The sequence below is a fragment of the Anser brachyrhynchus genome (genome assembly GCF_964034855.1).
Source record: "Anser brachyrhynchus genome assembly, chromosome: 8".
Classification (NCBI taxonomy): domain Eukaryota; kingdom Metazoa; phylum Chordata; class Aves; order Anseriformes; family Anatidae; genus Anser; species Anser brachyrhynchus.
This window is the reverse complement of record NC_137702.1, coordinates 10,167,013-10,179,813: the sequence shown is the minus strand read 5'-3', so window position 1 is coordinate 10,179,813 and position 12,801 is coordinate 10,167,013. Positions and strand designations below refer to the sequence as shown.

The window sequence follows — 12,801 nt, the reverse complement described above, 5'->3', positions numbered from 1 at the left end:
GAGAAGATCAGGATCCAATTTCTGACCTCATATTCCTGCCCCACGAGCCCTGAAGGTCTGGAAACGGTACAGGAGTACCACGGGACGACAAAGCCCGCTCGCTCTCCCCGGAGAGAAGAAATAACCCAGGGAAGCTCCTCAGCTGCAGAGAAAGTGCCCACGATCTTCCAAGCGTACTCAAATAATTCTTTTTGATCTGAGAGCAGCGAACTAACATTTGGTTGCTTTTCAAGGAGATGAAGAAAGAACTAGCTGTGGAAGGAGGAGAGGCAGGAAACAATGGTGTTAACAAGTCGTTTTCTGGAACAAAAGACAAGTATGGTTGGAGACTGACCAAGAAGCCTGCTGGACTTGAAGAAGCAATGTTTTAGCACTTAGCAGAGCAGCACCCACCTGCACTAGGCACTTCCTAAGGGAAGGAGCAAGGTTTTGCCCCAGCAGCGCCCAGTCTGACACTCAGTGCCATGACTCCCATGAGGTGCACCCTGAAGTTTTTGCAGACACACACCCCCCCCCAAAACTTAGTGAAACAACCCATCTGCATTGCGACCCAGCAAACAAATCAGAGCTATATCAAGATATATCCAAAAAATGAGACAATAAGACTGCTGTTTTCTAGCTAGAGGAAGACACCAACTCAGGTAAGTGATATTAAACAGGAAGAAAAACCTACCTCTGTCTTAAGCATCCAGATACCATTAACAGAAGATCAGCTCCCCATATACTCTGCTTAATCTACTAAAAAAAAAAAAAACCACCCTCACACATACACATCCTTCTGATTGAAATCACATGGCAAACTCCGCAAAACTCCGTACAAATCTCACAATGAAAGAAGAGATTCAAAGCACTTCACACAACATAAATCCCAAAAGGCTTTGCCATCTGGATTCCCAAGTAACCCGTCCCTTCAATTTCTGCCTGCTAAAGCTTGCCTTATTTCCAGACAGCCACACGAAATCCTTGGAAATTATTAGGATAGAGCTCCATTTGTCCAACTTTCTGCCCAGGATTGCATACACAGAATTAGAGGAAAATTTCAAGTGGGCACACTTCCAAGCGGGCCTCCTGTCATTTTGGCCAATTACACTAATGATCACATTCTCAGTCAAATCAACCAAGGTTTAATTGACTGTCAAATCAGTCTGAGGTACTTTAATTTACTACCTTGTATGATTAATTAAAGTGCACTGAGCAGAATGCAAGACCGACCTGCTGCAGATCTAAAGGCTGTTGGGTTTGTTTGCTTGTTCTTTAATACTAAAGTTCAGCTCAAAGATTCTTCAGCTGTGCTCAAGGACCAGCTAAGAAAAGACACCGAGCACTCTAAAAACATTTCCCGATAAATTTTCCAGCTTCCAGACCGCTTTTTTTGACATCCTTACCACAACAAAAATGCACCCCACTCTGCCAAGCCAAGATGTTTTAGAAACACATTTGTCAAAACGCAGAACCTGCCCCGCTCATCCATTCGCTATATTGCTGAAAAGCACAATTGTAGGTTTCATACTCTACCACATTTTAATTTCTCGGTCTAAAAACAAACCTTGAAGCAAGAAACAAACAAGCCAAGTTAAGAGTACATTAAGATCAGTTTCTCCGCCGCATGAACACATTGGGTTTTGAGTTGTGGAACTGACTACAAATACTACCAGCATTTACTTGGTTAATGAGGGGGTTGACTTACAAACCCAATGTCTAAGCCTGAAAACATGTGAAGATGGAAACCCCACAACAGCACATCAAGTTATATCCCGCACATCAACGCAAAATGAACAAGTGAGATACATTAGCCAGTGCTTAGCATTTCATACCGTTCGTAGACATAAAAACAGAGCGAGCTTCTCAGCTTCAGCAGCATCCCTTTAATGCCTCAGGGTGCAAAACAAGATCCCTCCAAAACGGTTTCAACTCATTACCGACACTTTTTTTTGTCCCCGGTATCTTCATAACACGTGCATATTTGCACTTAAAAGTCAAAGTTTCCTAAAAGATGGCCCTAACAACAACAACAACCATTTTTAGACACAGAAGACTGTCGCTAGGCATTCAGCCTGGAAAGCCATAAATCTGGTGGATGCATGTTATTAATTTGAAAAGGTTTTCTGAAGAGCAAGATGCCAAAGCTTTGACATAAGACATTTGCCAAGAGTTAACTATTTAAACCCATAGTCTGATGGAGTTTAAAAGCCCAGCACTACAAAAACAGGGAGGAATTATGCTGGCAAGTGCCACTCAACAACATAGCTGGGAGGCGAGGGGGGAGAATTCCCTCTAGTAACTTGCAAATTTCAGAAAAGCTTCAAAGGATTGTAAAGAACAAAATCTTCCAGAGACTGAATTGACTTTGAGGTCATTAGCCTGGAGGAGAGGGGAAAAAAGGGGGGAGCAAAACATAAGAAATCAAACTAAATAGGTAAGGAGAGCCAAGCTCTCCACAGTAACTGCAGTAATTCGCTGTCCTAACAGAGGAAAGGTATTTGGTTTGTCCCTAACTTGGCTTCCTGTCTTTGGGAGAAAGGTAACATCAAATATTTACAGACAGGGTAGCTACCAGCACCAGGGCTCGCACTGCGCTTGGCCCAGCTCATCCTGAGGCTGAAATCTTTTCTGCCTGCTTACTGGGGGAAGTCACCGGGTCCAGCCTTACGTCTTAGTCACAACACGACACTTGAATGTGAAAACCCCAACATTTCCTACTTTCATTTCGGTAATATTTTGCTTTAATCGCCTCTCCCCTGCTGGGGATAGTTCCTAGCTCTGACCAGCACCTCCACAACATATACCTCGCACGGCTAGGGGTGGCACTACGCAGGAGAGACCTGCCTTAGCCCAGGGACGGCGACACCAGCCCAGAAACTGGGAGCCTGCTAAGCCGCACCACGGTTTTGTAATGCAAACAAACCTCGCAAGAGGCTGAGCTGAAACAAACAGTTCACTTATTTTGTGACTGCAGCCAAGTTTGAAACCAGAAAGAGACGAGACATTAACTTACTGCAAAGCCTGGGCTTTGAGACCAACGCTGTAGGTTTAAAAATACTCGTATAAAGCACGGGCATAAAGCCTGGCACACACTGAGAAGGCAGATAATTGGAAAACATACAAACAACAAAAAAAAAACCACTCGATCCTTATGCCCACAGTAAGGAATTGCCAACAGCTTCTCGAGTCCAAATAAAAAACAAAAGTGAACCTGTACAGACGGGCCTTGCAAAAATCTGTTTGTCTCCTCGCCTGGCTGTAGTCACACCAACGCACAGGGCAGCCTCTAACGTAGTAGCAGAGTCAAACCATCACACTCAGGTAGATCACACACAGTACACAGCTGCTGCTTCAAACAGACAACCTTAATATATTCTGTTTGCCTAAGAAAACATGAAAATTGCATGACATCCCGAAGGCAGTGGCCTTCCCTATGCTTCTACAGGGCTTGGTAAAGATGCCGAGAAGCAGCAGGCTGACGTTTGCTTAGCTCCCGACCAAAACAAAGGGAATCGAAGCCTTTCTATTTTAACACCTCTGTAATCAAGGGATCCCCCCAGCCGCCCCGCCAGGTTTATAGCTGAGGGCTGAGAGCTGTCTGCAGGGTTCTCACGGCAGGCAGGAAGCAACTCTCCGTTGTTTCGGTGCAGCCGGCGAGAAAACCCAGCACGGCAAAGGCGAGGAGAGAGAACAAGAATGCTTGAAAGCGGGGTGAAACTAAAGAAAGCAGGCTGGGTTTCATATCTGACTGATGATTTATACACATCATCATGTGTATCACAAAAGACGGGCAGTATTTGCATCTTCCATCTAAAAGTGTAATCACCACAGATATTTAAAATGCATCACTCGAATACAGCTGAAGCTCCAGCCCATGTTCCTGGGTTCAAGCCTCCCTAAGACACCCAGTACCGTGTCTACGCCAGGTACTGGCAGCACAAACACAACAGTAACAGGGTCCCTGATAACTCCTCTGTGACCTTTTGGAGAACGGGGCATCCCAAATCTGCTGCTGTGTTATTGGAGACACCGGTGGTATTTACACATCAACCTGAAGCACCTCGGGTACCGAGAGGAAATCTATAGCTCACAGCTGCGAGCCACAGACCCGGAGTGTATGAAGTCGGGCTTCAAAAGCAAAGTTATTTCAAGCAAATCCCCTGCTGGTTGCAAACGCTGTCACAGCTCTCCAGTGCAGGCGAGGGGACAACCACATAAAAAAGTGGCCTAGCCACTACCAGAAATGTGTTCAACTTAAGAAAAAGTGACAGGGCCATATGAAAAGAAGCTTACTAACTAAGTCAAAAAGAGGACTTGGCAGCAGACAACAGATGGAGCCATCAGGACACAGCGGCTGATTATCAGATGTACTTACTGATAAATACACAACATGAAATGAATACACTAAGGAGCTAATAAGGAGGAAAATGGCTAAAAAAAAATAATAATTATAAATGTTGATCATTTTCGATCTTGCCTAGAAGAGCACTTTTTTTTGTACCAGGCTGCAAGATACCACGCTACAAGGATAAAATAAGAAGCGTTGCCATTGTGCAAATGCATGGGTTTTGGCTACAGGAAAAAAGGAAACCTATGACGCGAGGGAACCACAAGCTTCACTCTTTCCTGCAGCAGGCACAGAAGCAACATCCCTCTCCCTTAGCCCTGCATTTCTTTCATGCGTTTGCAAAGTCACTTGCATAAAGAATCACAATGGCAAAAGCACACGTACGAACGTGGAGGGTACAGCTCGGTTACAGCAGGCCCACACCACCAGAACACTGCATTTGGACCAGTTTTCTCCTTCCACAGCCTGTCCCTGTCTTCTGCTCCGCTCCCACCGCCAGCTGTTCATCCTAACAGAAGAGCGGGAAAGATCTAAGCGAGGGGGGGAATAAAAACAGAAAACCCAACGCAGGAGGGCAGACACTTGGCAGCAGGTACAGGAGCACACCCAGGTACTTTCAGTTCTAGCTAATCATGCTCTGTGTACAAGTTTTATGTGAAAACAAAACAAAATGGACAACAAAGTAACACAGCCGGGTCTACAGCTGCACAGTGCAGTCCTGCACAAGTCCAAAAATGACACTTTTATTGGCCTGTCAGAACGCAGCATGCAACAATAATTTCCAGAGTTGATGACTGAATAGAAACCCTTACGACTAACCCACTGGGCATATCAGAGCTCCTCGTAAAACACCTTATCTTCGGCTGTAAATTCCACCGCCTCACTAACCCCGTGGAACCGTGCGCCCGGCGATTTTGCAGCCCACGAAGACACCCTACGCCTCCGATCCCTACTAGAAGGTTAGTTTTGAAGAAATTATTTCATCTGGAGCACGAAGGCTGCCCAAAAGCCAGCCTCGATATCAGCTGTAAGGGTTTTTAGGAGGCCATAAACGTGACTAGAACTCAGCGCGGTGCTCCCGAAGGCTCAGCTTCCAGCTCCCCAGGCACCTCCTGTCAGGGGACCCCAGGGGCGAGCCCCCCACCTCAGCGCAGGGCAGCTCCCCCCTCAACGCGGCGACCCACCCGGACCCTGCAGGCCCCCGGGCAGCTCCCCCCCAACCCTCAGCCTCCTCTCACGCCTCCTCACGGGGCAGCGCCCCGGAGCCAGGCCTCCCCCGCCGCCACCCTGCCCGGGCACCCCCCGCGGAGCTGCGGGGCCGCCCCCGGCCGTTACCTGAGCAGCGGCGGCGGCGCCAGCGGGGCCTGCGGCCGACGGGGGCTGTCATGGCGGCCTGCCCGGCTCCTCAGCGGCCCGCCGAGGGGAGGCGAGGGGGCCCCATGTGAGGAGCGAGCCCGGCTGCGGGACGCGGGACCCGGGGGCCGGGGAGCGTCGCGGCTCCTCCCTCTGCGTCCGCCTCCGCCGCCACCGCCACCGCCACTGAGCCGCCCCCAGAGCCGGGGCGGCACCCCGACACCCACCGCCCTCCCGTGTAACCAATCGGAGTCCGGAGAGGGTTGATGGACGGCGGGGTGCGGCCAATGGAGGAGGGGAAGGCAGGCGCGGAGGGGTTCGCAGGTAATCCACGTGAGTGCCCTTTTCTAATTGGCTGAGGGGAGCTTGAGAAGCAGGCGGCTCGACCAACGGGAGCAGGGATGACAACTCCCAGGACGATAGCGGGAGCCAGCGGCAGGAAAGAGAGAGGGGCGTTGCTAGGGGCGCCTCACTCTCATTGGCCAGACTTTGAGGGCGGGTTATAAATAAGAGAGTTAGCCAGTAAGAGCGCGGCGCACGTTCCGACGGACGGGCAGGAGAGCCAATCCCCGCGTGCTTATAGGCAGCGGTGGGCGTGAAGCTGTCAGCGGGCCCAGGTGCTCATGGAGGCCCCGCGGCCTGGGCACGGGGGGTTTCCATTGCCCTGGCGCCTCACGGCCTCCTCCTGCCCCGGCGTTTAACCCAAACTGATGTTTTCTTCCCTGACCTCATCTTTGGCAATATCTGAGCTATTTTTACTGAAACTCAAAAAATAAAAAATAAATAAAAAAGTTCATCTGTTGTAGAGTATTGTATTCAAAAAAACGAATCCCAAGCAATTCAAACTGCAGGAACTATAACCAAAAATGTTCTCAGACAAGAACGCGGTGCTCAACCTTGCGATATTAGCAATATATCCTGTTTTCTCATTACCCTTCATCATCAATTTTGTATCTAAGCTTTTCAGCTTGATCCAAAACACGCTCGGGGGACTTTCGTGTTGGAAACATCAGCACCAGTTCTACAGATAACAGTGAACAGAGTTTTACAGCTGGGATAAAATCCCTAATCTGCGTTTTACCGACTGAATTTAGTCTTAGAATTTCCACCCAAATTTACAGTGAGATGTTCTCTGTAAATTTAACTGAAAAAATAAAAAATAAAAAAATAAAAGTAATTCTGCACAGGTAACAGATTAAAAGTGCTTTGTGTGGAAAAAAAGATAGTTTTTTTTTTTTTGATCATTTGTTTCATTTTCCTCCTGGATTTCCCTTGCTAACAGTGATTTTCCCACACTCCCAAATGCTAAATACCAAGTATGTGCAAATGTCTATTCTAATGACAGCTCAAGCACAGGGTGCAGTGAAGCTTTTGTAATTAAGCCATTAAACAATGATTAGCATATCCATCATATTTTGATCTGTGACTGAACAGGTGGAACTACTCGGATCTGTCAGTCTGCTCTCTGACACTCCAGGAGAACTGAGCTCCAGAATGGGGCTTTTCAGTAAGACCAATCTTTTAGGACTTATTTTTTAGAGTTAAATTTCAGCTCTTTACATTTTGCTGGGATTTGACCAAGCCAGTTGAAAAGACTTCACGCAGCACACGCCGAAATATCTCGGTTTCCTTGGCCATTCTCTAAGTCAGAGCGCAGCGGTCCCTGCTGCTCTGCACCCTGTTTAAGCATCAGTGCCTTCCAGTTTCATCTCCCTGTGCCCCTAGTCCCGGCCGTGTTGGAAGCTATTAGTTAGCTGCAAGATGACATCTGGTGGCAGGTTTTTATTACTTCTCCTTTTGGGATCTAATCGCAGAACTAAAGCAAGTGAATCATCTTTCCCCAATTCCCTGTCATAAATTTCACCTCTTTCCTGGTTTCCAGACAAGATATTAGCTGCTTCTGCTTTTGGTCTACAAATGTCTTACTGGTAATAAGCAATAAATAAACATTTATCTCATGGGCTGGCACAAAGTAGCAGCATTAATATATGCCAGTGTAATTCAGTAAAGTTAAATTGCAAATGGAAACACATAGCACTGCATGAGGTCCTGTGATTTATATCACAAACAACCCATGTTTCGAGAAGGCCTGGGAGATGGGATAGTCTTATGAACACTGCTACCACCTTATCTCAAAGGCAACGCTTTTGTTTTGAAAGCGGAAAAGAATGGGTTTTGCTGATGACCACATGTGCATGTACAGCAACAGCAGAAACTTTGTCTAAGAAAGTCCCCCTGTCCTTCCTTGCAGCTGGCAGAAATACCCAACAAATCCGTAGCTTCAACATCTGGAGAAGATGGGTGGCTTTTTTAGTCTCCTTCTGTTTCCTGGAGAGAGAAAAATGAACGTCGTATTAAAAGACACTTCAAAGGGACATATCAAAGGAAAAGTCTTGCGGATGTCGTGGTGTACTTCGATCTAATCACCTCTCTCTTGCATCGAAGGGTCACACAGCCTGGGAACAGGGCAGGAAGCTCAGCTCCGAGCAGGTATTCCTCTCTCCTCCCCCTGCCCTGGGCTGGCTGCCCCACGCGGAGATCAGCTATGCCAAAAAGCAGCTCTGTGGCTTGCGGTTTGCTCCACTGCTTTCTCGGTCTGACTCTTCCTCAGACAGATCACTTTGGCCTTATAAATATAACCGGTTTGGCAAAAGAACAGCCAAGGATTTTACTGCCACTCACAGGGTGGCAATAAAAACAGGCATCAGAGGTGGATGAGAGCATGGGAGGGGGAATTCCCTTCCACTGGGCTTTGGAAATGCCCCGGAGGCAGAGAAGTTTGGGAGGTTTCTCCTTCCCAAGAAGAAAGATGTTGCAATGAAGCCACACAAGTTTGCTTCCACGGCAGCAGAGCAGGTGTTGTCCCCAGCAGGGAGGTTTTGTGGGGGGCAAAATGAAAGAAGTATCAAGCAAAGGGGACTGCCTTTCTGCCTTCCCAGAGGAACAAGGTAGTGGGTAACTTCACAGCACTGTGATGAGAGCAGGCATTTTAGTGACTTAACCCATGAAGCATTTTATGTGATGAAGCCCCTCAAGGAATAACATCCTCTTTAGACACCAGCAGAAATCTGAAGTCATTTCATGGGAGCCAGATGAGAGAGTCCCAGAGGGACTGCCTGGAATTTGCCCCTTGCCTAATGTCAACACTGTCCCTTTTCCTGCCCTGTGCTAGGCGGACATTTCATGGGACAGCCGCAAGTAACGATCCCCGTAGGCTCACAGTCACACACCAAACCCCTGAGATTTCAAAAAGCATCCCAACCGGCTGCCCTGCAGGAGCATCCTCCCACCCTTCCCTGCCTTGCAGATGGCCTTTGCAGACCGAGGCGAGGCTCCTTCATGGATGAGAGGGCATTTCCCACCGCTCCGAGCAGGGCAGCGTGCGGCAGGGGATGTGTTTGGACCATGCACTCCTCACCGTGTCCCAGCCATCCTCATGGCTGCAGGGAGGGCTCTGTGGGGATGCTTGCACGCTGTCCTCTGCACGAGGGTTTAAATGTGTGGTAAAGAAGAGTACAGTGATGCTGTCCCACCGCCCATGAGGACAAGGCAACCAGCACATCCTCATGTACAAAGCCATGCTGCAGCATCCCCTGTCAGAGCATCCTCCACTCTTCTCTTCCATGAGGCTGCCAGCACAGGAGGCTGACAGCAGCACAAGGAACCGAAGAGAGCTCGTTTTGGGACAGATGGGTACTCCCTGCTAGGCAGATGCCGTGCTGTGACCGGTGCCGCAGCCTTGTCCTCCCAGCCTGCTCGTCGTGGCCATCTGCTGCCTTGGCTGGGGCTCAGGGCCCGTCACGTTGCGGCAGTGCCGTAGCAGGGCTCCAGCCAAGCTGCTGGTGGTGCTGAGGTTATGGAGTGGCGCTGAGCTGGATGGCCACAAGGACGTGCAAACAACGGGGCGGGGGGACAAGACCGACCCCGAGCCTGGGAGAGCCCCTCAGACCTTGCAAAAATACAGGCTTAAATTCTAGGTTGCTCTGTGGTGGGGTCCCAAAGAGACCACAAAGGCCCGGTAAGCACCGAGGGCAGGGCAGAGCTCTTCAGTTCATCACCCCCAGTCCCCGGGCTCAGGCACCTCCTTGTTCCCCCTGCCTGAGCTTCCTGTGGAGCTCCACAATGTGCATGCATCCAGACCCCTGCTCAGCTCCCTGAGATGCCGCTCAGCTCAGCAAGCCCCCAGGCACATTCAGTCTCCCAATCCCCTAATTTTGCCCGGCTCCCTGAGCCAGCAAAGTCCCACTGTTTATCATTCTTCTCCCCAAACAATTTTCTACCTCTGGAGCTTTGCTCTCCGATCTACTTTTTTGTACCCATTTTGCTTTCCCCTTCTTCCTCTGCCGGGGTGCGGAGCAGCGCAGGGCCATCGGAGAGGAGATGAGTCAGGACAGATGCGCAGGGGAAGGACAAAAAGCTCCCAGCCTTGAAGTCAGGTTCACTGCCTGTGTCACTGTTATTAAAAATAGATGAATGGCAGCGCTCTGTGCAGCGGAGGAGTGGCAGAGGAGATGTACTCTCCTGGGCTGCCAAGCAAATGCTCCTTCTGTCTGCCTGCGAGTCACCCAGCAGCATCTTCTGCTCTGGCAAATTCTTTTTTTTTTTTTCTCTGACTCATGAGATTTAATTTTCCTTTGATTAAAAAAAAGCGGTTTTAATGTTTCAGGCTTGGAGAGGAGGAGTGACTCACCTCGGCTTCTCTCTTCTGCACCAGGCAGTCAGCTCCCAGCGAGCTGAAACCCGCTCCCTTAAGGGTCATTTCCCTTTGGGAGCAGCCCCTCTCAGCCCCGCAGCACTTCTGGAGCAGGGAGCAGCCATCCGGGGCTGCTGCTCCAGTCCCTCTACCCCAGCCCAACGCCGATCATGCCCAACCATCCCCAAAAAGCAGGTTTGCCAGGTGACACAGGGCAAGGCCAGCACAAGATGTGCACCATTAGTGCCCCACAGAGACCCAGCCCCAGCACCGAGCTGGTGCCTCTCTCCCAGGCCAGCATCTCTCCTCCTCCTCCTCCCCATGCCCTTTCCTCCCCCCAGCCCCTTTGCTCCCACTATTTTGTACTCACTTATTTTCTGTTACCCTCTTCTTCCTATTGAATGAAGATAATCAGAGTTACCATCCCTGGCCTGCTCCCTGCTTTGGCTGCCAGCCGGAAGCAAAAGGACAGGAGCTAAATGAAGCCTCTGCAAAGAGAGTGAGACAGGGGCAGAAATCAGTGCCGCGGGTTTTGAGCGTGAAACTTTCATTCAGGAAATATTCCAAGTCCTCAGCTCTCTTTGCTACTCAGACCTGGCTGCTCTACGTGCTGATCAGTTTTGCACGAGTGTCTTTGATCCTTGAGAACATCCCAGGGGACTAACCCTGAGCAAACCACAGCCCCTGCGTGATCCACGCGCAGAGGGCTGCCACCCGCCGTCTAAGGGGAATATTTCTCTCTGTTCATGAGAAATCGGCAGTGCTCCAGCAGGACATTACAAAGTGCTCCCTCGTTTTGTTCCCCTCTCTGCGGTGGGGAAAGCATCACGCCGACACTGACACATTTCTCGCTCCCAGCCGCCCCATCCCTGCTATGGGGAGCCCAAGGTGTCTCATTAATGTGTTAATCATAACCCTAATGAGGAGTGCCGAGAAAGTAATAGCGTTGGCCTGCAGGGGGGCTCATCTGCACGGGTTTATCGTGCTGCTCACCAACCCCTTTGGGGAACGCCAGCCCAACGCTCTCCTTGTCACCCAGCTGTTGAAAATCCCCCGTGCCACATACACACGCTTAATTAAAGCGGAGGGACCCGCAACCTTGACGACTGAGAGCCGCTGTCTAGAAGCCAGCTGAGACAGATATAGCTTCGGTGTCTCCGGAGAGAGACCAGAGAAGCGACGTGAGTCAGAAGCACGCGGGCGTTGGACGTGTGCGTGGGTCGCATCCAGCCGAGGTCCCCGGGGTGCGCACCGCAAGGAGCGGAGGTGCCCCGGCCCCGCACACGGGGCTGGGTGGTGCCCAGTGCCGGGCAGCAGAAGGCTCCTGCAACTTTCCCAAATGTTGTAAATGCGCTTCAAATAATTCCCCTTAAGGACTGGGAAGTTTGTAAAGGCCCGATTACTTCTGCCTTAACGGGATGCCAGAAAACAGCGCGTCTACTTTGGGTGGCAGTAAGAGGTTAGAAATACGTTTCCAAGAAGTGGGGGGAGATTTCATGGGCTTTTTGAAAGAGCCCATAGAAGACCGCGATCAGCACTGCTCTGGCACGGTCAGATCGCCCCCGCTCTCTTCTGCCTGCCCCCAAAATGGAGGCAGAGCTACTGAGAAGCCGTGTTGGAGGGGGAAGGTGACCGCTGGCAGAACAAAATGACCTATTTCCACCTTCCTCTCCTGCACCACAGTGCTGCAGGCACACGTACCCAGGTGGGAGAAGGGACCCAAAGCCCCCCTCCAGCAAGGCAGCCCAAGAAAGGGTCAGCAAGGACTGTGCCGTGGCCAAAAGGCACCTTCCCAAATCAGAGGAGCCCAAAACCTTCCTTACTGGTTTCTGTGAGTGCTGACGGGCAGGAGGGGAGGGCTCGCACCAGCTGGGGTTGGAGGGGAAGCAGAGTGGCCGAGGGATTTGCAGGGGGATTTTTGGTCCTTCCAGAAAACAGCCCAGGTTGCAGGGTGCCTCGCCACAGCCGGCTTCGTACTGGGGCTGCTTCTTCAGAAATGCCAACCAGACGAACGCGGTCAGACTTGCCAAAGGAAGGAAAGGCTGACCCAGCCGCTGTCTGGGTTTGCGCTCAGGCTGGGATTTCCTTCACCCAGCAAGTATCTGGGAAAAGGGCCTGGCCTTTGCAGTGCCCAGACAGGGCTGGCCAGACCCCAAGAGGCCGGGTGGGACAGGGCTGCGGGGTGCCCCGAGGAACCAGTCGTGGCACCCCCACTGCCCACCCAGGGCAGCATCCAGGGACACCTGGGGCACCCCGCTCCCAGCCCAGGCACCCCAAAGTGGCACAGGGACCCCAGGGGGACGCTGCCTGTTGTGCTTGGCCATCAGCAACGTATGGGGCAGAAACGGGGGTGTTGGGCTCAACCGGGGGTACCAGAGGGGATGAGGAACCAGAGTGGGGGATGCTGAGGAGGGACCGGACCGGG

General features: G+C 50.8%; 1 protein-coding gene across 2 annotated transcripts in view; it reads right to left on the bottom strand.

The window, feature by feature from the left end:
- Positions 1-5,917, bottom strand: part of TESK2 (testis associated actin remodelling kinase 2) — a 77,233-nt gene extending 71,316 nt beyond the window's left edge. Inside the window, exon 1 of one of the 2 annotated variants that reach the window (XM_080602232.1) lies at positions 5,666-5,917. The gene's annotated coding sequence lies outside the window, so the exon portion shown is untranslated. Of the gene's footprint in view, positions 1-26; positions 198-5,665 lie in introns of those variants that run through there. The other variant, XM_080602233.1, reaches the window with a different exon arrangement.
- Positions 5,918-12,801: the final 6,884 nt, after the last annotated feature.